This window comes from Haemaphysalis longicornis, unplaced genomic scaffold (genome assembly GCF_048455015.1).
Source record: "Haemaphysalis longicornis isolate Haplotype H1 unplaced genomic scaffold, Haemaphysalis longicornis Haplotype H1 scaffold_11, whole genome shotgun sequence".
Lineage (NCBI taxonomy): Eukaryota > Metazoa > Arthropoda > Arachnida > Ixodida > Ixodidae > Haemaphysalis > Haemaphysalis longicornis.
In genome coordinates, this window is record NW_027526214.1 from 57,546,263 (window position 1) to 57,571,677 (window position 25,415).

General features: G+C 45.6%; 1 pseudogene; it reads right to left on the bottom strand.

Moving 5' to 3' along the window:
* Positions 1-6,884: 6,884 nt before the first annotated feature.
* LOC144160651 (uncharacterized) lies at positions 6,885-9,857 on the bottom strand (annotated as a pseudogene).
* Positions 9,858-25,415: the final 15,558 nt, after the last annotated feature.

Sequence of the window (25,415 nt, forward strand, 5' to 3'; positions counted from 1 at the left end):
ACTTTCTCTTTCTAAGTTACACAAATTACCGGACGCACTCTTCGATATCTGGTGGCTGTTTGCAAGTATCCTAAAGAGTTACAAGTCCTCCATATTTCTTAGGGTGGTATTCGGCTCTCTGCTTACATCATCGTGAATATGGTTCTGTTGTTTGTAATGGAACTTGCAAGTCCAATATTGACCGAAACGAAAGGATTCAAAATAAGATCCTTTCTATCTTTAGGCACAGTTTCCGTCATGTACAAGAAGTCGCAAACGACCGCCTGTCTTGTCTCAAAAGTATTCCTGCCCTTTGTTGTCGAGGAATGCGAGCTGATAATATGTTTCTTATAAATTTCCTCATGGTGATACTTTGTGTGATGACTTGGTGGCACTTATCAATGTCAAATTGCCGAATATACTTTTCCGAGCATTTTGAACTTTCGGAACAGATGCTTTAAGTCGACGACGCTCGTCCATCTGCAGAATACAATATGCATATATTGAATATTCCGATTGCCTCTATGTATTCCACAGCTCTTTTTCTTTGTTCTCTAATGATTTGAAAACTGTTGTAGCTTAAGTGCCTTTATGTCATTCCAAATTTATGTGCCGTATTTTTGTATGCAAATCATCTTCTTGCTGGCATGTTTTTCACTTTCCCAGGTTTTGTGGTGCTTGAATTTCTGTACGTTTGAGTGTCAGTGCTTGTAACGCTTAACTTCATTTTTATATTTTGAAACATTCTAAGATTTTTTTACGAAACCTTTGTTTTATGTGTATAATGTATCTATATCATGTTCATTGAGTATTTGCTTGTGTATTTGTAATTTTTCACGTGTCTTGAACGTTTTGTTGGTTGACTGTCATGGCTTCTAACACTAGGCTTCCGTTTTTTGCTTTTTTACTTTCTCAGATCTCTGTAACTATTTATATTTTACTGTTTCTGATATACATATGGTTTTCTGTGTTATGTTCTCTTGATTTGAGTTTGTTTTTAACACTTTTTTATATGGTGTACCAGTACCAATACCCTAGGGTTGTCCCTGGGCACCAAAAAAAGGTTTCTTGATTAATTGAATAATTTTAATAATATGTTCTTATGATACTGTTATTATTATTGCTCTGTCGCTAGATGAAAATCTCATTAGCCGATGCATTAAGGGCTTGATAGCATCCTTATCATGTGGTCCAGATGGTATGACCTCAGCCATACTTAAAACTTTAAGCAGTATATTGGTCCCTGTACTGATTAGCATATTTGTTATTGGCCTGAATACTTCCACATTTCCTAGCATGTGTAAATTTGCTCGTTTTTCCAGTATTGAACACTAGCTCTAAAACGTATGTCTGGAATTATCCACGAATTTCTCTTCTCTGTTCCATATCAAAGATGGTTGACCTGGTCCTTCATCACATACTGTTCTAATGTGAAAAACGTATTATTAATATTCAACTTTAGTTTTTTCCAGTCCACTCAACCGTCGCTGATCTTGCCACTTTCATCACGCAAATATCCACACCTGTATTCAAGAGCGTACATGAAGACACCATTTACGGCTACCTCAGCAAAGCTTTTATGTAGTCAGTCACTCAATGCTTATGGATAAACTTGTTCACTTTGATATTGACACCGCGGTGGCGAATTTATTGCACACCTACCTTCATGGCAGATCCTGTTATGATACTGTCAATGGCCAAACGTCCTCCTTTTACAAAGTGACCAGTGCTGTCCCCCTTGGTTCGGTATTCAGCCCCCTCCTGTTTTTATGTATGTTAATGATTTTTCTTTGGCAATTCGCAATAAATTGTTTTTCCTTTTGTATGCCGGTGATATAGAGATATTTATGGAAATTATTTCGTTTAGGGACTGTTGCGATTTGCAGTCTGATTTGTGTTCTTTTTCTGAGTGGTGCAAAGACAATGACCTATCTCAATATTTCAAGGACCAAAGTATTGAGTTTCACTCGCAAATCATTTAGCGTGTCTTTTTCTTACTGTGTAAACGGTGTGCCTTTGTGTAGGGTTTGTGAGATCAATAATCTCGGTGTTCTATTTGATATCACTTTACATTTTTTCCGCTCGTACTAAGCGGGTTGCTATGCCAGGTCTTCTTTCTCTCTGCTGTGTATTTAGAATATCGAGAGAAATTCATTCTCTTAAGCCCCTCCACAAATTGTACAACACTTTATGTCTTTTTCAACTTCAGTAGGCATGAGCGATAAAGAATTGCAGCTCTTTATTGAGTGCGCCCAGATTATTTCAATCTTATGACGGCCTTGCAACTCACTGGTGGCCTAATGGTAGCAAATTTTGAATTCGCGAAATCTTTCTCACACGGTATAATAAATACACTTTTGCCGAGCGAAAAATTAAACACTAAGTGGACAACGTATTTCCGTTTCGCTATCCCGAACTTGGCTCAAGAAGACAAAATGAAATAAAAGCCGTAAGAATACGTGCGCTTAAGGGAATGGTTCTCCTAATTCTTCATAATTTTAGGTATAGGTGGTGTATAAGGCAGCGTGTGAATTTTTAAGAGAGTTGTGAGCTTGATAACAAGGTAACGCGATGTCTTAGCTGCAGCGCAAGCACAATAAAACATTTGTGCTTCCCCTAGGTTCAGCTCAGGTAGAAGGTAGGTTTATCGACACACAGAATTTTAAAAGCAGCCTAAATTGCATGCGTTGTGCCGTGTAATTTGAGTGCAACCTTGTATGTTATTGCAGGAACAACTACAGGGAAACTAGGAAATGGGATGTACGGTTTGCGCTGGGTTTAAATGGCATGTAAAAGCGGGAAGGTTAAGATGGGAGTAGTTTGAACAGAGAGAGCCGAATTGAGAAATCCGAAAGAAGGTTTTCTGCAAATCGGGGGTTGGGGCGAGCAAGAAGGTTGAAATGTGCATTGACTGAATGTACAACCTCTTTAGCGAAAGCCTTCTGCTTTGATATTTGGGGTTCTGCCAATGTAGACTGTTTGCCATCCAGATGCTGCCACTTGATGTTTGGCAACTATATTCCGAAATTCCTTTGCATTCTAGCTATGTTAGTGCCACGGTTCCACCTTTTTACAGCGACATTAGCTTCTTGTCCTTCTTTGATACGAGAATTGACACACAAGAAAACAATGTTTGCACCCTGGACTTCGGTTTTGCAAAAAGGACGGCTACAAACGAGAGCCATTCACCCTGTTTGGATCACAAGCGTAACTAAACAGTTTAAAACACCGTAAATAAAAATAAATACATATGGCTGTCTTTTTAGAGGAATAGAATTTTGTGCTGTTGATCAAAGTTCTAAACTAGACTGGTTTACAAAAGCCTAGTCCTAGAAGCAGCGGCAGAAACTTGCTGCAAGACCATAAAATGCGTGCAGCTATGCAAACGATTACCCTGTGATAAGTTTAGTGGGATCAAAATATTATGACATCTTTTCGCGATAATATTGTGCTGGTTGAAGAGGGTTGTATTCTTTATTTTTTATTGTTACCATGCGGCCATATTCTGCAACCGACGCGGACTTCAGGTAGGTTAGGCTGGGTAATACAAACCATTTCTTTTCAGAAACGTAAAAGTAATCGTCCCGAAATAATGGAGATTATGAACAGATGGGGTACACCACGAGGCGATATTTATAATGTGTCTTACGTACCTATAGCGCCAATCGTTAGCGTAGAATTCTCGCACGTCCTCCAGCTGATCCAGCCGCACACCCGCAGCATTAGGTAGCCCAAAAATTAAATACCAGATCTGTGCTGCCTAATATTTCCCCGCATCGCGTTCCTGTAGGACACGTATCGACCTGCAAAAAGAATTTTACTTTTGCTCCTGATGCTTTGTTGTTTGTCAAACGGACGTAACTCAAGCAACATGTACGAACCCGCGTTGCAAACGCCTGCTACCTTGTTTGTTTAACATGGAAAGAAGTAAGCAATGGTGCGGATAATTCTGCCTGGGTAGATAACCCGGTCATAGGTCATGCGTAGTAGCCGCGTTCGTAATGCTTGTTTTAGACATTTCCAATGCTGAAACGATTCGTCGTGGCAAACATTTATTTTTCCTAAAGTACTACTTGGTAGTGACAAGGTAGAAGTGAGGTGTTTTTGTTTTCAACACGTAACAGTGTTTGTGGTTCTGTATGAATGACTGCACAGGAAATGGATTTGACAAGGCAAAAAAACGTTTTGCCCCGTTGATGCGACCATGATATCGCCAGCACACAATGCTTGAATAATTAGTTTGTAGTAAAGTACTTGGAGTGTCCCGTATAAAATGTAATTTCATTAGGCTTTGGAGGTTTTAATGCCATCAAAATGCCATGCAACCATTAAAGTGCCTTACAGAGGAATAGGGGTGTTCTGTTGTGTCTACAGTAATCGAACGAGCGTAAAACAAAGCTAGATAAATTTTTAGTTCCGGTAGAATTCACTCAAACGTGGGTAGTGTCTTTGTACAAAAACAAGGGCTCTGAAGGGCTCAATGTTGAACACGTTGTGCGGAGGGGGTGATTTTTGTATTCATTTTGCAACCACAAGTGCCCAGCACATAAGCTACCTTATGTTTCTCGGCAGGCTATCCCCACTGCTTTTTACACTTTTGAAAATGACTCTTCTTAGAAAGAAATAAAACGTAATAACGTGTTATGTTTTGAGACGTCTTTCCGAGAAAGTATAAAAATGAAAACCGTATGGTGTGTACAGGGTAGTAATATTTTTTTTTAAATGTCAATGTGGAGAGAGAAAGGTTTATATTATTCCGAGTCCTGATGTAGGCCACAATGTGTAGCTATGGTCATTGAAGGAAGGGTTCAGTGGATATTTCAGAAAAACCTTGTTTAAATGTGCTCTCTTTCATGATGTTCGTATTTCACGTGTTTCATTGGTTTTATTGCTAAAGTGTATATGACCTATCGTGTTATCATTTACACAGTCTTGGCTACTGAACGATTGTGCACCTAACAGCCATAAGAGCCGAGGATTATAGAAGTTATGGTACATTTATAGTGGTGCAATATTGCAAACTCAGGGAGAACGGTCACGGACATAACACCTCAAGTTCGCCATAATATCGTAATTTGTGAGATGTTACGATTAGGTAAACTGCAAAACCAAACTCGTTTCGAGAAAGAGCTATGAACTTTGGGTACTGAAGTTATAGGTTCCGGTATTTGCCTTGTTTTTCTTCACGCTTGGCATAACCACGAAGGGCTGTGGTACAAGTCGCCCAAGACAGTACTGTGTACTCACAATGAAGCCCTCCATATTTTTAGTTTCAGTTGTATTTCTGAAAACTTGATGCTCGATTGTCGTACTCTGCGCACGTCCCTGTTTATAAAAGTTTTTCTGTTTTATTTTACGATTCAAAGTACTTTTCTTATTTTGCTTGGTATTTCATGGCTGCAGTTCTTTTGGTGTGGTTTTAATAGTTGAAGTAATGATCACATTTCTGTCAAGAACAGTAGTTTTGAGATAATTTCTCACATTTCCCACTATTTGGTATACTACCTAAATGTTCTTGAAAAAAAAAAAAGACGTGTAATAACACAGGCGCACGCAGCGCAGCAGCATGGACGGTGGTCGGGGAGTCAACGACAGCGTTTATTGTCCGAAGCGTGATTATATGCGTTGGCATCAAGAGAGGGTAAGGGAGGGGGGAGAGAGGGAGAATGAAGGCGCACAGGGCCAAAAAGAAAAGGTGCGCGCGCAGATGGTTTTGCTGGCCGGTAAAAAACGAATAAATACAACATTTCTTTCCTCTTAAAAGTGGAACCGTTGTACCGGGTTTCTTACTCTTGTCGATCGCCTCAGCGTGGGCTGATGTGGGACTGCCTCAGGAGGGTGTTCGGCCATGACGACTGGAGGTTCCGTAGCAGCTGCTGTGGGAGACCCCCTCCGACCATCCGCTGCCAGTAGCTCTGGGCTTCGCTCTTGCTCCTTCCGCCTGGGCGTACGTTGCAACGCAGGAGACAGGACAGAAGTAGTCACGCTGTCAGGTTCCCCTTCAGCCTCCGCGCCTTCAGTCGACCCCGCAGATGCAGACTCCGGCGTCGATTCGCGACGGCCGCGGACTTTGTCGATTTGACGCTGCACTACCCCCGTTGGCGTGTCCACGGCTATCATTCGCGCCCCCGAAGCAGATTTTACACGTCCATGAGTCCATCTTTTGCCGACACCGTAGTTTCGCACGTAGACGCTGCTTCCTAGTGAGATGGTCTAGTCGTCAGCCCACGGCCACAAGTTCTCATCCTTGGGCGGCAGGCATGTGTCAAGGCGGGAATGGAGCTGGTCGCCAAGAAGCAATTCCGAGGGTGAATTTTCTTCCTTTTGCGGGGTCCTCCTGTAATGGAATAACAGGCACATAAGGTTATCTTCCAGTGGGCCATCTTGCATTTTCCGCAAGCCGTCTTTAATGGTTCGCACTGCTCTTTCCGCTGCTCCGTTTGACTGAGGATGGAAAGGCGCTGTATGCAGGTGCACAATATTGTTTCTTGCTACAAACGTGGCGAACTCCTGACTCGTGAATTGAGTGCCATTATCGAACAAGATTGTGTGTGGCACACCGAACCGACAAAACATACTTCTTACGCAGTGAATGGTACCTGCTGTGTTCGCATGCCTCATTGGTACTGCTTCAATCCACTTCGTGTGAATATCTACCACCACAAGTATCATCTTGCCGGCTAACGGGGCCGCAAAATCGATGTGGATCCGGGACCACCTTTCGGCCGTTTTCGGCCAACTTACCGATTGTGCTGCCGCAGGCATGGGCAGGTTTTCTATCCAGCTTACACACTGCGCCGACAATTCTTGAATCTCCCTGTCCATCCCCGGCCACCAGAACAGTGACCGCGCCACCGCTTTCATTGACGAGGAGCCCTGGTGTGTTTCATGTAGAAGCTGCAACATCATTTCCTGCGCCTTCCGGTGTATGACGACTCTGTTGTCCCAGTGATTAACCGGTGAGCCATCGACAGCTCCATTTTGCGATCAAAAAACGGCAACAAGTCGGGCGCCATTCCACTTGTGGTTCGAGGCCAGCCATTCAAGATGTATTCTGCGACACGGGCTAACAATGTGACCTTGGCAGTGAGCTCCTGCAACTCGGGCGTCGTCACTATACCTTCGTCAAGGGCTTCCAACGACAGTATGTACTCGGGAAGGACCCCTCAACTACCGTTTCCCCTGCCGTCGGGGCTGGTAGTCTGCTGAGGGCATCTGCTTTCAGTAGTTGTTTCCCCGGAACGTATTGTAGCTTGTACTGGTAGCCTCCCAGGAACAGTGCCCATTGTTGAATGCGTGCGGCGGCCATCGGCGGCGTTTGGCAGTCAGGCTTGAGCAGTCCCAGCAGTGGCGGATGGTCGGTTACGAGGGTGAATTGCCGGCCTAGGAGGTAGTCACAGAAACGAGAAACGCCAAAAATCAGCGCCAATGCTTCTCGCTCCAGTTTAGAGTAGTTTCGATCCGCTTTTGTTAACGTTCTGGAACGAAACTCAATTGGTCTGTGCTCATTTCCCACCGAATGAAACAGAACAGCACCCACGCCATGCAGGGAAGCGTCACATTCTACCTTCAGTCCCTTGTTGGGATCAAAATGAACGAGAAGTTGCGCATTCTTCAAATTTTTTTTCGCTTTCTCGAACGCTGACTGCTGCGGTTCCCAACGGGCTCGTTTTTCCATGAGCTGATACAAGGGGCTGAGCACTGTCGACATATTGGGCAGGAAACGGGCGTAGAACGTGAGCATGCCAAGGAACGAGCGAAATTAGCTAACGTTACGTGGGTGCGGGGCTTGCATGACGGCGTCTACGTTTTTTTCAATAGGGTGGAGGCCTTGCCGATCTATACGATGGCCAAGGTAAGTGACGGAAGGCTGTCGAAACTTGCATTTGTCAATCCTAAGCTTAACACCGTGCTCTCGGAACCACTCGAGCACTCTCTTGAGCTGCTCTCCGTTATCCCTCTTGCCTTCTGACACTAACACGTCATCAAGGTAGGCTTGGACACCCGGCAGCCCGCCGAGTACTGCATCCATATTTCGTTGAAAAATAGCCGGTGGGGAAGCTATTCTAAACGGAAGTCTGTTATACCGGAAAAGCCCACGGTGCGTGTTAATGACACACAGCCTGCTGGTCTCTTCGTCAAGGGGCACTTGATTGTATACATCCTTTAAATCCAAGATGCTGAAATATTCGCCTCCGTTTAAGCTTGCGAACATGTCCTCTATAACCGGAAGAGGGTAGTGCTCGACCTCACATGCCGGTTTAAGAGTGACCTTAAAGTCACCGCATATCATTACGCTTCCGTTCTTTTTCAAAACGACCACGATAAGCGTAGCCCATTCTGCATGTTGCACGGGCGATAGAACACCAAGTGACACCAGCCGATCAGTTTCACGAGAGACCTTATAGCGGAGGGCGTAAGGAAGCGATCTAGGCTTACAGAATTTGGGTGTCGCCGTCTCTTTGAGTTTCAAGCTGGCTGGTGGACCTTTGATTATTTCAAGTTCTGTTGACAAAACATCCTGGAACTCGCCTAGCAGTCGGTTCAGCATATGTTCGCTTGTCTCGGCACTTGTTGTAGGGGCCGGCGCAGTCAGGTGTCCAATCGGAACGCCCGTCTTGTCAAGCAAAGCAATGAGATCGCGGCCACATAGGCTGGGTCCTGCACAGTCTAGCACGATCAGCGGACAAGTTACAGCTACATTTTTACACCTCACTGGAAGCTCGAGTTCACCCAACCCCGGAAGCTGTATCGCGTAATAAGACAGCTTGATTCGTGGTGGTGGTAGGCACGGCCACTGTGCGTGATGTCGATCGTACACCTGGCACGGTACGACGCAGACCGGGGAACCAGTATCGACTTCATTGGCCAGTTCTACGTCGCCCCTTCGAAACGTGTGGTGTATCGGTGGTTCCAAACCCTTTTTTCTTCCCGAAATCAACGTCCAAACGTGTGCGCTATTCATTTCGTCGTTGCTAGACGCGCTTTCAACTGTCAGTGCCTTTAGACTTGTTGCCCGCGTTTCAAACTTTGGATCAGTTGCAGCACTGCAGCACTTCTTTGCGAAATGACCGCGCCGCCCACAGCTATAGCAGCGTGCGTTAGCCTAGCGGCAGGCGTTTTCGTCGTGCTTCGTGCTTCCACATCGGCCGCAGTCATTCGATGCGCCTCGGGTACGGTTACCGCGAGAGGGTGAGCGATTATGAGTTTGCATTTTTAGCACAGTCGGCGGTTTTGCACTCATATCTTTCGCATCGCTGTCGGTTGCCTCGGCTGCAATGGCCATTGTTTCAGCCTCCTCGAGGGTTAAATCTTTCTTTGCGAGTAACTGCTTGCGCAAGTAAGTTGAGCGTACGCCGCAAACCATCCGGTCCCTCAACATCCGGTCTAGCGCACTTCCAAAGTTGCAATTGTCTGCTATGCGCCGTATTTCGACTAGGAACGCGTGCACCGACTCCCCTTCTTGTTGGCACCAGTTGAAAAACTTGTAGCTTTCTGCTATCTAGTGACGCTTGGGATCGTAGTAGTCATTTAAGGCTGCGACCGCTTCGACGTAAGTAAGGGAATTCGGCGTCCGAGGTGCAATCAGCCCCGCTAGCACTTGCACAGTCTGCGTGTTGAGTGCTGCCACCAGAAGTGCTATCTGCCTTTTGGAGTCAGTAATTGCATTTGCTTCAAAATACGCTTCAGCCAGAATAAGGTACGCTTTCCACTTATCTCTTGTGTCGTCGAAGACAGGGAGCTGGAGGCTGGTCATGGTCGTTTGTACTTTTTGCGGCAGGCCGTCGGCTTCAACTTTTAGGGCAGCATGGGCGGTTTCCGGACTCGTCGCCACTGCAGTAACACAGGCGCGCGCAGCGCAGCAGCACGGACGATGGTCGGGCAGTCAACGAGAGCGTTTATTGTCCCAAGCGTGATTATATGCGTTGGCATCACGAGAGGGTAAGGTAGGGGGGAGAGAGGGAGAATGAAGGCGCACAGGGCCAAAAAGAAAAGGTGCGCGCGCAGCTGGTTTTGCTGGCCGGCTTTGCCCGCGTGGGTTCGAATTCCATTCTCGTCGCCATTGTAGTAACACAGGCGCGCGCAGCGCAACACCATGGACGATGGTCGGGCAGTCAACGACAGCGTTTATAGTCCGAAGAGTAATTATATGCGTTGGCATCAAGAGAGTTCTTTGGCGGCAGTTCTTTTGGTGTGGTTATAATAGTTGAATTATGATCACATTGCTGTCAAGAACAGTAGTTTTGAGATAATGGCTCATATTTCTCACTATTTGCCATACTACCTAATTGTCCTTGAAAAAAAAGATGACGGACGATTAAGCCCGAACGCCTGTAACCTAGTGTGGAACGACAGAAAGTGCACACTGACCACAAAAATCTCCCGTGGTTGGAGACGCTCACGTGGGACATTACAGTATCTTTCTACAATATAAGAAGTGTTAGCGGGACAGAAAAATTCAGTAGTATACTATTGCTTCTGAAATTGAACGACGCCAAACAAAGCTTTGAGCTTATTATTAGGGCCAAACGCTCACCCAATCCAGAGCCTGTAAAAGAAAAATGACGTACTTTAGGAAGAGCAGAAAGAATAGAATACTACAACATGGTTGCTCTCAATTATGTATATCTCTAGGCACCTGCTGCTTCAAATATATACGCACGCCTTATAATACATGTACAGCAAATACCGCTTGCAGAGTGCCCCTGGGATATTAAGTTACCTCAAAATTTTTAAACTAAAAGTTGGCTGATTGAGATAGATGGTATTACTAAACTGTAATCTTACCTGTGAACATTTGAAGTCAGTATTAAATGCTAACGTTCATTTTTGTGAGCTTGTGCTCAAAACCTAATGTTAATTTGCAATTTTTTCTTAGACATTTAAAAACACGTTAGACAAGCTGACAAATTTTTGTCAACCTAAATTTTATAACCTTATTTCAAAGCTGTAGAGCCTATATTTCCATAATTGCTGCTCTTCTAAGGAGACAGACACGTTATGACCCATCAGTATTGGCTTTGAAGAAAAATGGAATGTGCTTGTTGTCCTATTTTTTAACAGTAGTCGACAGACGTGATAAAGATTATGTTGATGACAGGCTTGTACAGAAGTTTACGCCTAAATCCTACATGCTATAAAAGCTAAAATACACTATACAATTAAAACCGATTCAAACTACCAACAGAACAAGTTCAACACAAAAAAGAACTTTTTGCTCCCAGTTGTACGCAAAGTTGAAAACAAGTTGCACACAAAATACAACCCCGGGCTCTCTGCTAAATGTTTTCGCATTTCATCCAGCAATTCGTGTGACGTTGGAAGAGGCATTACAGGAACTTGTTGTCTTAACATCTCGGTCCAAACGTAATATCAGATTGCCTGAATGTTCTGGACGTCCAAACGAACCGCTTTTTGGTGGCGCCATACAGTACCTTCGCGGATACTTTGCTAGCTTTCATCTTCGTGCCATTTCACCAACACCTACTCCCCATCGCATAGTTCTTTTTTGCAGAAGTGCATTTATGACTTGCCACCGACCACGAAAAGTGTTGACCCTACCTGTAGGTCTGAAGCTTCCATGCCTGAACGTAACGAGTATGTTTCCTGAAGAAGAAAACATACGATCAGAGCAGTCCTTTTCCTCCGTTCTGTCTTGTCTCTTTTCCGCACTGTTTTTCTTCGATCACATACCAAATTATCCGCAGACGCCTAGTTAAGCACAATGTTCGAATACGTTTTTTATTCAGCGTACACACAGCAACACCCAGATATGCAAGGCTTTATTGAGCACACAGATAAAAGGAAAAGGTTATAAAAAACAGAGCGATGATGCAGACGTATCAGGGGTGGAAACCAATCAGGAAATTTGGTGCGAAATATAAGGTGCATGATGCCCAAGGAAGGTTGGCGACGTCAGTTGCTAACCAGTGTACAAAAAAGGCGAATTATGGTTAAGCACAAAACTACCCGCAATTTCCAAGTGCAGACGTAGACTGATACGCACAGATTATGCCTTCAAGCGAACGAAGGCGTTTACCTACGGGATTTACTGGCATAAAAGATCACTTAAAACAACGTAAGTCACATACAAGGCGTTTTGAACAGTAGCAGCCGGCGAACAGTTGTCGTAAAAGAATTAGTTTTGAAGTTTATAATAAATTTATGGAGGTGACGAGGCACCGGTAAACGCATTTGCCTTTGCCGTTATTTCGAAAAAAAAAACAGGAAAGAAATAGTCGAACTGCGACTTTGTCGTCAGTGGGAAGACACCGAGCATGGGGTACAAGATATTGCCTTGTGCATGATTTCCGGAAATAAAGTTATGTAGGGGTTACTGGGTGTAGCATAGCTGGAGTGGAAAGCAGTAATATTCCAAGTTCATAAGGTGACGTTTTTTAGTCCTTGCTGTAACTATTCTAAATGTATTACATTTCTACTCCAGATTTCCCCAAACTTCCCGTATACGGAAATAAATAAACACTGTTTTTTTAATCGTCTACGATGTTTAGGCGTCCGGCTTGCTGATGAATTTATCAAGAATTCTTCGATTTTTTTGAAAAGCGTTTAGATCAAATTTCGAGAAACAAACTGCGCCTTATTTGTGGCAGAGATTTCAATTTAAACATGCTGCAGAATAGTAGTTTTGTTCATGACTTAACATTAGAATTTATTCCTTTGCTTTCACCGAAACCATAACAAAACCTACAATGATTACAAGCTCCAGCTCGTCGTTACCAGACATCTTTGTCACAAGGTCCAAAATAGTTATTCGCAGCGTTGGAACCTCCAGTTGAGACATTAGCGATCCCTGGCCAGTTTTTATTATATACGAAAGTAATGCGCTACAGAAACGGATCCAACTTGAGCCCATAATTTTTTTCAGTCTGTGCTTAGCGCAAGCTACAGGCATTTGAATGTCACATCACAAATGCAGAATGGTATTTGGGTTGATTGAAACTGATGCTAAAATGGCTTACTATTATTTTTCTAGAAACGTTTGGGACTTTGTTTGCGAAATACTTTCCATGGGAGGTCTTTAAACGAACAAAAAGAAATAAGGTAACCTGGATTATGCTAGATCATACACGAACAATAAAATAAAAAAAATTAAGATCTATACCTTGTTCCTGGGTACGCGTTCGGAGTTAACGCAGAAGAACTTTCAGAAATTCCGGAATCGACCCTATTCCTAACTAAGACGGGCTAAAATACCGTATTAAGAGCACTTGTTCGTTGGTAGCACTCTAAGGCGCAGTGACACGGCGTGGAGACTGGTAAACCCTATTGCGGGTCGAAATAACAACTCGGCCCACAAAATTTTACGAATGAACGGTCGTGAGCTCACTGGCACCGCTCTTGTGAACTATTTCGATAAATACCTGGTAAATATTCTTCCCTCTGTCCTACTTACTCGCAGTGCTACTTACGCAGAGTCATAGTTCAAATGACAGCATCATTCTGGCGCTTACGGATGAGTGTGAACTGTTTAAGAAATTCATGAGCCTTTCACATAGAAAAGGTTGGAGAGAGAAGGCTTTCAAATACAGCCAAATAAATATGTCTTAAGATACATCACCCATCCTCTCGCTCACATTTTTATTCTAGCGCTTTCCACATGGTAATATTAAAATAGAATGAAGCGTGCTACGGTCTCTGTTATTTATAAAGGTGGTGACCGCACTTCTTCTGATAATTACAGAATTATATCGGTGCTCCTCGTTTTTTCAAAGGGACAAAAGGCAGTGATATATTACGTGCGACAAAATATTTTGACGAAAACTATAATAAATGTGACTTCCAGTTTGGCTTTCGAAATGGAAGGTCTACCGAAACCGCTATATTAGCTATGGTAGAACAGATTTCTACAGGCTTCAACTGCAACATATTTACAATCGGTGTTTTTATTAATTTCAAGAAATCGTTTAATTGTCTTTACAACAAAATTTTAGTCATCAAACTCTCCTCAAACGGAATTGGTGGCATGCCTTTACATTACTAGATTTGCACTGTTATAACAAAAGCCGATCTTCTGCCTTTATACCCACAAATCGATTTTCTGCCAATAAGTTCTGCCGCACCCCAAGAAGGTGTCCTGGGTCCATTGTTATTTATCACGTACATAAATGACATCGTTAATATTGGTGAAGGATTGAATTATGTAACATACGCTGCTGTTAGTATTTTGGTCTTTTCGGCATTCGTTGATATAAAATTGCAATTTAGTATTGCAGAAAATAACTACCTAACAAATAACAAAGTAACAAAATATAATAACGGTACAACAAACAAACAAAACAACAAAATAATTAAAATACAATAACCCTCTGAAAACTAAACTTATATTTTCTGTGCAAATATTCGAAAAGGTAAGTCGCATCAAACGATATATCGTAACGACCAACCTTGACAAATTGTTAAAACCAACCAAAATCTTGGTATCTATTTCCCTCGGTTTCACCAGGGTCAACCACAGACAATCTCTGTAGAAAACTTTGATCTGTTTGGGGTGCACTATCCAGATAACGGTTCTTGCTTCTGGGAAAGGTAAAGCGTCACATTATTACGCATCATTTTATTTTAAAAAAATACAGTTGCTTTGTGTAGATAAATGCAACTAAGTCTAAGATAAAAAAATATTTTCCGGGTCTAGAAAAGGATGGTTGGAATGATAGCAAATATTGAAAGACTCCACACAGCAAAGGAAAGCTTTTACAAAACGTCATATGATTAAAACAGTGCATTCATGAATTTCGCCTCATGCCGACCTTCTATTTTTTGTCATACACTATCAATTGTCTAGACTCTGTGCCTTGCGCTTGCGCTAACAAAGCTCAAATATAAACACACGACGCCATGACATCAAGAAAAGACCTTAATTTTTTTACTAGTACCAACTAGAACTGTTGGCCCTTGACCTTCTATCGGTGTCGAACTAATATCAAAGCCTAACCAAACTTTCACACAAACAAGTTCGACAATATTTTTTTCTGGTCGTAGTATGATAAATTTTGATTATTTTGTTGCCCTAATTTAAGATTTTTCGATTGCATATTTTGACAATTATGTTTTGAATGACCTCCAGAAAATGGTATTCTCATCACGACGGTTTTTTTTTTGCGTCTCTTTTTGAATATTTGTGAATTTTTTAAAACGTGTAATTTTTTTTATTTTTATTGTTTCAATGTTCTTTAGCTATGTTCAAGTGTAAATTTGTATTTTTGTGATTATGCTGGTCACTGAGCCTTGTAGTTGTTTCCGGGGCTCCGTTATGCTGCTTATGCAGCTTTTAACCAGAAAATCACCCACTTTTTATCTGGAAATAAAAACTGATGTGACCTAAATTGATTGCACAAGATTGAACGGACCAATGCTTTATGGTACTGGTATGACTTAAACAACTTCTGCCAATGGTGATGACATCTCATTCGAAGCGAGTGTTGCAATGTTTAGATGCAATAAAGACATCGATGCGATAAACCCCGCTAGGGCCTCATAGAAACTTAATCCTGTCATCTACACAAATATGGCCCTGGCTGGTGGGCGGCTTCCACAGAAATCTCTAACGGACGTATGTAAAAGGACCCAGCACACGATTTATATGATACGCACCTCAAGTATGTTCAAACAAAATTGAGACAACAAAGAAGGTTATTCGCCGTGCCGCACAACAAAGCTTGGTATACCCATCCGATAAGGATGCTATTATCTGACCCAGAAGCATGCATTTCCGCAAGCCAAACAATTTATTGTAACAACGCCTCAAACAAATCTACTCAGAGACGTCAATATGGTAATATTTCCAAACCTGCGAAAGCTACCAGTGTAAAGGTGGGCCGGGCGTTCTTTGCATCTTGTAAAATCGTCGCTACCGCTTGCAGCAGCACGCGTTTACTGGAATGGCTGCTGGTGCATCCTGTATTGTGTAAATATTTAGTGTTGGAAGTCGGCGCAACAAACATGGACACCCACCGGGCTCTACTGAACAAAACGGCGAACAGATAAAACGAAAATGACTCGGCAATGAGACAAAACATACCAAGACTGAAATGACTAGAACGTTCAATATTTACTAAGAATTTTGGAGTTATATTCCATTCTATTCACCCTATTCTGTGGGCTGAATGATGGTTATAATTTCATAAAAGAGGAGGTCGGAGCTCCTAGCACTTTGTGGATAACTATTGTTCTCGTTTTATTTGTTTCTACAAGTTTGTTGTAGTGTAACGTCTTTACTGTCTTCAAATGTACCTCCGTCCAGCTCAAACTCTCCTGAACAGCTTCTGTGGATTAGAATGGCCAGGGCTGGTCAAATTGTTTTAATGGTTCAGGAATTTCGATTTCAACGTTGACCTATTTCCTTCCCATTTGATCAAATTTTGCCTATACTACTATTTCTTGTACTATTCCTAACACTAAAGTTACTTGATATGTCCTCGCCTGCAGTCTATTGCCCCTTGTTTGAGCTACTCGAACCGTGGATGGAATTCAAGCCTGAACAGCTCCGCAGTTAACAACATTTTACGGTTAGTGTCAAAATGCAACAATTATTCTCCACAAAAAGCCACGTATTCGGGCACACTGCTGCTAAGTCTACACAAAAGTTTCTGGCCGCATGATGTTGCTTGATTTTGTGAGTGGTGTCCATTTGCGAAGCCCATTTTCGTAGTTGGTATACTGCGTGCCTACAAGACTTGCAAAACACTAGACACCTGTCACTTACGAAAGCTTAGCATCGATATTGTTCGCATTAATAATTTTACATAGTCAAGTATGGTCGATCTTTTCTCTCAAGGCTGTAATTGCTCATGGAAGTTCATCATGCCCAAAAACCGGCCTAGTTCACCCACCTTGCTGACTTTCACTAATTGCGGGAGCTTTCTGTTAATGGCCGTTCAAACAGACACGGAAGTGATTGAACCTGCATTGTAAACCGAAAGTGCACTTTTCTTAACTATATTGATATTTATACAAAAGTTTTTTTGTTTTTTTTTGTTTTTCGGAGGGGTTTGGAAAGAATTCCCGTCAAAGCTACAGTGCAACAGGTAACTTTGCCGCGGTTTTTGTAGCTCGTAACTGCTCGCTCAAGCAAATATTTTATGTTTAAAAGGTTTTTAAACCTTTCCTACTTTTCTTTTCTTAGCACGCAATTCGGCGAACATTCACCATTGAACTTCTTCAAGTATTGACTATCTGGGTATTCTTTCCATTGCATACCCGTGGCTGCTAAACAATCAAGTGAACCAAACAGGAACTGCGAATTCTCAGACGCCAAACGCGACACACACATACGGCACTTATAGTTACACAACTCCACTCACAGGGAACTAGTATCATTTTCTAAAGTTAATCGCAATTATCTAATCAATGATTTTAGTACAGTAACAACACCTCTAATGGTGCTGGTTTTAGTATACGTGTCGTAACGATACCTCTCACGTAGCCAGCTGCTTTTCATTTCACTGGTATTCTAATAACAAAAAAAACGCCAACATAGCATTCTATATATACTTTTGTCGGGTTGACAAGTCCTGAACAAGTAAGTTCCGGTTTAATTCGTGGTTTAGTCCGGCAGTTCATATCTACCTTTCGCCCCTGTTTTAAGGGGCATGTGTTTTCGAACAATTCCTGCTACTTTTGCGGCAGAATAACAGGAAGAAAATGGGCTTAGCCCGGCCACTCAATAGAAACTTGTATAAAAGGACACTTTCGCTGTATCAAGTGCTGGGGTCTCACTCCGCATGCCCGTGTACTTGTGGAACGTGTAAGGCAGAGAAAAAAAAATATAACATGTAAAGGTCCCGCAATGCACTTGCTTCCCAGAGGCGTGGATGAGGTTCGTCTTGATCTCCCGTGTTGTATGGCGACACCATTTTCCGGACTGTGGAGCGGTGTCTGGTGTTGCCACGTAAAGAGTACCACGAGACAGATATTGCCCGCCTCCGCTTCCGACTAGGTTACTAATGGCCACCCGAGAAGTCACCACACCACTTCCCGTGCCGGACGTGTTTGCGGTGTTACCCCACAAGGACTAGAACACCGTCGCCCCTGCTGTTTACACTTCGCCGGCCTCGAGCACACATAATAGATTGAAGGAAACGGACACAGACGGAGCCGCAGAGGCTCCCATCCTCACCTCGCCACCTTCCCTGCTCGGAGCGCCCTTGACGCTTTCGGCGCTGGTGAAAATGATAAGCTTTTTGAGGTATGCTATGTCCAGGTCCAGGAAACAAGGTCAGTCAGGCACACCCATGACATCAGGCTATGAGACGCACGTCGAACCGTAGTCCCATACTGCGATCACATCTGTAGGAATGAAAGCACCAATTAACCACGTCGGTGTAGTATCCCCTTCCCTTCCTTTGTTCAAATTTGATGGCGTAGCTTTGTTTTGTTTCCCCCCCCCCCCCCATCGGCTAAAGAACGTTCTGCTCGCAGTCGGTGCCAGCGAGTGGAAACATGTTGCAGTGCCCGTGAAAGTGCCTTTAAACAAGACGTCGCAGGAGACTTTTTTTGCTTCTGAACGCCCAGAAATACCGCCAAGGAGCGGAGACCAAAACCTTAATTCGTATATGCGCTGCTGTGGGAAGGTGGTTTCACCTGCGACAGCACGCGCAGTTTTCAAGTAGTGTGTCTGGAGTTGCGTCTGTAAGCTGTGGTGGTGGTGGTGGAGGTAAAAAATTTATTTATTGAGCGCTGTTATGAAAGAGGCACCGTCTAGGAGCAGCGGCAAACTACAGTCCCCTAGTCGGCGGCTACAAGCCCGTTGGCTCTAGCGGCGAGTTCGGCCAGCTGAATCACCCAATCTTGAACTTGTTGGTCGCGGCTGAGCAGAGTAGCGTCCCATTGCTCTACCGTAGTAAGGGGCAAGGAAAGAGTCAGATGGCGGGGGAGATTCAAGGGGCACGCGCCTACTATGTGGTGGAGGAAAGGAAAATGCACGCCGCACCACGTGCACGTGTGGCAGTATCAAGTGTGGAAGTGCTGGTGGAACAATGTGGAATGCGGGAAGGTGTTAGTCTGCAGTCGACGCCACTGAACAGACTTCTTGAGTTTTAAGTGAGAGCGGGCCCGGGGAAGTTCATGCAACTAACGCGGTAGTGCTGCGTTATTTCCCGATGCCTAACCAAGTGAACCCTCTCTCACGGCCGCGTTTCAGAGGAAGCATCCGAGGTAGCCCGGCAGCAGAAATCTCGGGCTACCTTGTTAGCCAGCTCGCTACACGGAAGGGACGAATGGGCCGGTGTCCAAATCAGGCGTCGAGCATATGCAGGCGGAGTCTGTAAAGTCTGCAGGATATGTGCGGTGATGGGGGATACACGAACCTTCGCAAAGTTCCGAAGAGCTGTCTTCGAGTCGGAGACTATCGCTGTGGCCGGGGCAGCTGTAAGGGCCAGGGCAAAGGCGACTTCCTTACCAACTTCATAATGAGGCGTGGAGACTGAACACGAAGCTACAGAGTCTTCTCGGGAGTTTACCACTACGGCGACGCAAGCTGCACGGTTGGGATATACCGGTGCATCGACGTATAGGGTAGTGGGGTGCGAAGTGTGGGCCTTGTGTCAGACATTGGCCCGGGGAAGGCGGAGTTCTTGATGGAAAGCAGGGTTTATATTCCATGGGATGGGGGCCACACTGCAGCGGGATCGTAGAGTCACTCAAACTTATCTTATATCCGTGCTGCGTAGCAAAACAGATGCCCATTTTTTTTAAGATGCGGCGCCCGTCGGTGTAGAGGCCAGACGGTGGAGTTGACCAGCACGCTTCGCATCAACCAGCTCATCGAAGGTGTTGTATGTCGCGGTGTTGAGAAGCTTTTCAGGAGAGGTATGAAGAGGGAGACCCATGGACAGGTTTACCGCCTTGCGGGTGGTGCATTGCAGGCGTCCAATTTCGGTATGGGTAAACTTCAGAAACGGGGGGGGTTGCGTGTGTGATGCGACTGGTTATAAATGCTTCCACCAAGCAAAGGCGGTTGGCTTTTTTCAGACCATGGTTGCGGTTGGCTATGCGGGCGATGAGTCTGCCAATCTGGTAGGTGGTGTTTTCGAGACTGGATAATTTCAGTGTTAGCCCCATTTTCTTGAATTCGGAGTCCGAGAACGCGAATGGAGGGGACATGCGGAATTAGTTTGCCTTGTAACATGACCTAAATATAAGGGGCTCAGGCACCCCGATGGCGAAGCTTTCTCGAGTGATAGAAGAGCTCAGACTTAATCGGTGAGCAACTGAGCCCCCGTTCATGAGCGTAAGTGGCGATGATGTTGGTAGCTTGCTGAACACGGTCTTGAATTTCGCCATAGCGGACCCTGATGTTCAAACGGTGATGTCATCTGCATAGGTGCCCTAGTGCAGGCCCGGGATGCTTTCCAAGGGGGACGGAGCTGGAGCATAGCCACACTGAATAGAAAAGGGGAAGTGACTGACCCCTGAGGTGTGCCTTTACTGCCGAAGAACATGGGGTACGGTTCAAAGCCTTGGACCGAGAGGGATGCTGTCCGACCAGTGAGAAAGTTGGCGATGTACTGGTAAAGGCGGGGTCCCACGTGAAGTTGGTTAAGCCCGGTCAGTATACTTTGATGAGTGACATTATCGAATGTCTTAGTGAAATCGATGCCCATGTTTACTTAAGTGTCTTGCCGGGAGATAAAGGGGTTATTCAAAATTTGATGCAGAAGCTGCAGCATAACCTCTTGGGCAGGCAGTTTAGGACGAAAGACCAGCATGGTGTGTGCAAAGAGACCCTGATCCGACATATATGCTTGTAGACGCACCAGGATGTGTTGAAGGAACTTGCCCAAACAAGAGGTAGGGAAATGGGTCAGAGATTTCCTCTAGCCAATTCTTTGCCTGGTTTGGGTATAAGAGTGATCTTCGCTGTTTTCCGGGAGGCGGGTAGTAGGCCCGATGTCTACACTGTGTTCATGTAGTCAGTGAGCGACTGTTCTGCGGCCCCAGTGAGTTTCCCAAGAAGATTGTTAGTGATGCCATCAGCACCCAGGGCTGAGTGAACGTTGACACGTGTAAGGGCAGCCCTTACTTCGGCAACCGTGATGGGGCGATGTAGGGTCTAGTTAGGGCCGCCGGTGTAATCCGGGGAAGGAACGGAGGCAGCGTACGGAATATAGAGCTCCTAAAGCTGTAGAAGAAGCTCCTGCACAGAACCCAACGACTTGTGCAAGAGGGTGATCATCTCATTCTTCGTGTGCTCTGTTTTTTTCTCCGAATTTAGCAGGCGGTGGAGAATATTCCAGGTCTGCAGAACATTCATATTGCCCTCCATGCGGTCACAAAGGGCATTCCAATGCTGGTTGGTCAAATTTGTGGCATGTCTGCTAATGTGCTGGTTGTGCTTAGCCAGGTGGCGACGAAGAGGGCGTTTGTGCTTCTGCTTCTGGAGTCAACGCACTAGTCAATCCTTGGTTTCCATAAGTGGAGGAAACGAGAATCAATCACATCAAGGTGAGCCTGTCCAGGAACAGTTTTGCCTGCACCATCGCTTTGTTCGAGAAGTTGAGTCGACGCACTAGGCCCTCCTTGGCTCCCATAAGTGGAGGAGACGAGAATCAACCACATGAAGGTGAGCCTGTTCAGGGACAGTTTTGCCTGCACCATCCCATTGTTCGAGGAGTTTGGCAGTCCAATCATCCAAATCTTCTAAGGTGTCAGGTAAGATAGCATCACAGAGAAATCGGAAGACGTCCCAGTCGACCAGCTTGTGGGAACGGGTGCTCGTCTGTGGAGGTCCGTCCTGAACGAGAGTTTCAAACCCATAGTGGTCACTTCCCAAATTATGACCAGTGTTGCGCCAGACTGAGTTGGCGATGGTATGTGTAATGGTCAGATCAGGAGTGGTGTCTCTCTCCACGCTGTTGCCTTGTCGAGTAGGTGTGCGGGTTCCGTGAGGAGGCTCGTATAGTAAAGAGCACTCGTACAGGATAGTAGAGGATCGTAGACAGCACTCCATGGCCTTTGCGTGGTACAAGCGGATACCACCATTCTGGGTTCGGGGCGTTGAAATCGCCGAATATAAGCAGCGCCTGGCCCTGGGCGTAGGACCAGGCCTTTTACAGAAACAACATGAGATTCTGCGACTGATGCCGACACTATAAATGTTCATCTTGTGGGCAAGTAAGATTCTGAGGAAAACATAATCCGCACCAAAAAGCGATCAGGTTTACTTGGCATGCCAGGATGTTACGTCGCACAAGTACTTGGTAGTGAAAAGCTCGATAGCCGGGTAACTTTGCAGGGACCTCTGTCTTTTGCCGGACACTCACATCAGGGGTTGGGAAGGATGGGTGGTGCAAATGATAAGGATGCTGGTGGAGATGCCGTGCTTCAACCGAAAACCGCCACAATCCCACTGCCAGAACCTAAACCGGCTGGGAGGGCGACGAGGCTAGCCTGAAGGGTGAAACTGCAGAGGAGTGGCCCTTATCAACAGAACCTAAGGTGACTGGAAAGCGAGTGTACGTTTGTGACGCGCGGGGCCTGGGGCTGCAGTTTTGGTGCGGACAGGTGCGTCTTTGGGAAGGACATTAGCAAACTGCGTGTTCAGCTTGGCAACCACATTTTGGGGGGTGACAACGGATGCTTTTATGTCCGCAAATTGACTGGCGAGCGAAGTAAGCTCCTCACAACGGGCAGTGTTGGCTGCATCAAATTTTTCCTCAAGAGCACGCAGATCGGAAACCGTTGAGTAGGTTTCAGTGGTGGGGTCATCAAATCGACGTTTAGCGTGGAGGGGTCAAGAAGGAGAGGCTGAGATGCTCTCAGTACACTGGGACCAGTAAGTTGAGAGGAGCATGGGGATGGCCTTTCACAGCCGTTTTACGTCGGCCTAAAGCTGATGTTGAGCGGCGACCGCACTCTCAAGCAACGTGCGAAGCTAGGCAAGTTCTGAGCTAAAAGGAGGTGGCACGGGATGTGGGTTGGATGAGCTATGACGGACTGGCAAAGCAGCGGAGCGGGGAAGCTGTCCATGGTTAGGGGAGGCTACTTCTGCCCAGCTCACCTGAGACGACGGTCGCTGGTGAGTGGATGCACCCGTAGCGGGAGGGGGTGTCAGGGAACCACGGTGCTTGGACTTCGACCGGGATCGAAGATACTGCAGAGTCGACTGAATGGTAGGCTTGCTTTGAGGCACAGATGAGTCACTAGGCACAATTGGGAAGGAGCCACTGCGATAACGGGTGTGGTGGGGTTCGCCCTTGCGATTGCGGCTTCGGCTGCGGCCCCTCCATTGCTGTCGCTGTCAAAGAACAAAGGCGGTGCGGTACCTCTGCTGGCTGACTGCATCTCCAGTTGGATGATCTAGGTCGCAGAGTGCGCACTTCATCGCAAGACAGACTTGCTCCCGTGATGGTTTCTAGACACCAAAGCCCCGTGAATTTCGGAAACATTCGTGGGGTGTTTTGGGTTTTGGCACCTTTTTGGTATTTGGGTCTCTATGTGTGGTCTGGAATGCGTGTGCATTGCACTCTCTTCGTGGAATGCACCGCATTTAGTTTCTTCACCCAGTTTCTTTTTTGTTTTCTTTACCCGCCGCCGTAGATCAGTGGCTAAGGCGTTGCGCTGCTGAGCACGAGGTCGCGGGTTCGATTCCCGGAAGCGGCGGCCGCTTTTATGATGGAGGCGAAAAGCAAAAACGGCCGTGTGTACGAGATTTCGGTGCACGTTAAAGATCCCCAGGTGGTCAAAATTAATCCGGAGCCCTCCACTACGGCGCGCCTTATCGCCTGTGTTGCGCCGGCGCGTTAAACCCTACAATCAATCAATCAATCAATCAATCAATCAATCAATCGTTTGTCTTCTTTGTTTTTAATCGTCTCCTGTAAATGAATGTACATATAGTGAAAAAACGTGTTTTATATTTCTACAACCTTCGCCGTCGCACCGGGTACATAACTCCACTCTACGGCCACACTACCCCGGCTCGACAACTAACCGAGCATTACTAGCGCACGACAACAGCGTCGTGCACTTCACTTGTGCTTCAGTAACAGAGTGACAGAAGCGTGACTCAAAGTGGCCGCGAAAGTAGAGAAAGAAAGCGCTTAGAAGCCAGCAGATGAGGCAGATGCTCTAGACACACGCCTCTCCCCAAACCTTCCGACAGCCCACAGGGGCAATGGGCATTCACGATTGTGGTGCGACGGGGCCGACCGAATATTGCAATCAGTGGTCTATTTCTGCACTTCTCTATTTTTGGACACCCTCCCATTGCGTGAGCCGAGCACGGCAAATGATGAAGAACTTCAGTGTGATATCGAGAGAACACGACAATAGAAGCGGCTATTAATGTTGACCGATGCCCAATTCCCAGTGCCACCGGAAAATAAGACCATCGTTTAACCGTGCTGCACAGTGTTCTTCTGACTGCCATCGCTACCTTTATTTCGATCATGATGTCCACCATGACTCTCAAAAAGAAAAGTGGGTATAAGTAACTTATCAGGAGTCAGGTGATTTACCGCGTATGATAAATGATGCAGTGTCCACCGTCTCGACAGGGCGGTCCCGCAATGTAAGCTTCAGGCTCATTGCGCCGAGGATAGCCGCGAAGTCACACAAACTAAGGGATGACCCGTTCAGCGACAGTTTGGGGTTGAGAACTGTTTTCACACATATCAGCTGACCATGGCAGCTAAAATGTCGCATTTTTAGAAGTTTCCTTTGAGGCTGCGACTTCGGATCTTTGTTTTCCGTGTCGACGGCTACAATCTGCGGCACCTCGGCCGCATACCCAAGGGCAGCAGAGCCGGTCGGTCAGCCCACAGATCAGGTAGGTACGTTCCGGGTGATGGCAGGAGCTCGGATAATGGGGTCGGGTTTGGTCAGCATTGGTCCAGAGGAGGCAGAAGATCGTGCCCGTGCTGTCGGGTGTTCACTAAGCGACACTCTTGTAGGAGCTGAGAGGCACAAAGTGTCTGATAAACTTCCGTAATAGGCTGATGATTTACCACAAAGGTAAGCAGAAAACATTGGTTCCCTTCCGGTGTCGGTGGCTATTATCGCCGATAATCCGGCTACTGAATTAGGGACCACTTACACGGCATTCTAAGTCACAGCACAGGCAGCTACGCTAACTTTGATGGCCCATGCCTTGATGGCACAGTCGTTTGCCTCAAACGCTCTGCCGCATCGCAACTTTACCAGGCCTGTCAAAATGGTTTGCCTGGGGCAGACGCAGTAGCGGGTGCGTGCAGTGGTAGTAGAACTCATGCTGGCACGGCGGCTGCCGGCAGCCTACGAACGGGTAATGCTCTTGTGGATGTGCCAGATTCATTCGCCACTCAGCTCCCGTCGGCACAATCTTATGCTTGCCCTCCAGTATACGTACTCGGGCTCCATAATTTCGCCAGCAAGTCCCTGTCTGGGAGGTATGAGGCTTTCGTTGTTCCCTGTGTAATCCGTTTCCAGGCACTCAAGCG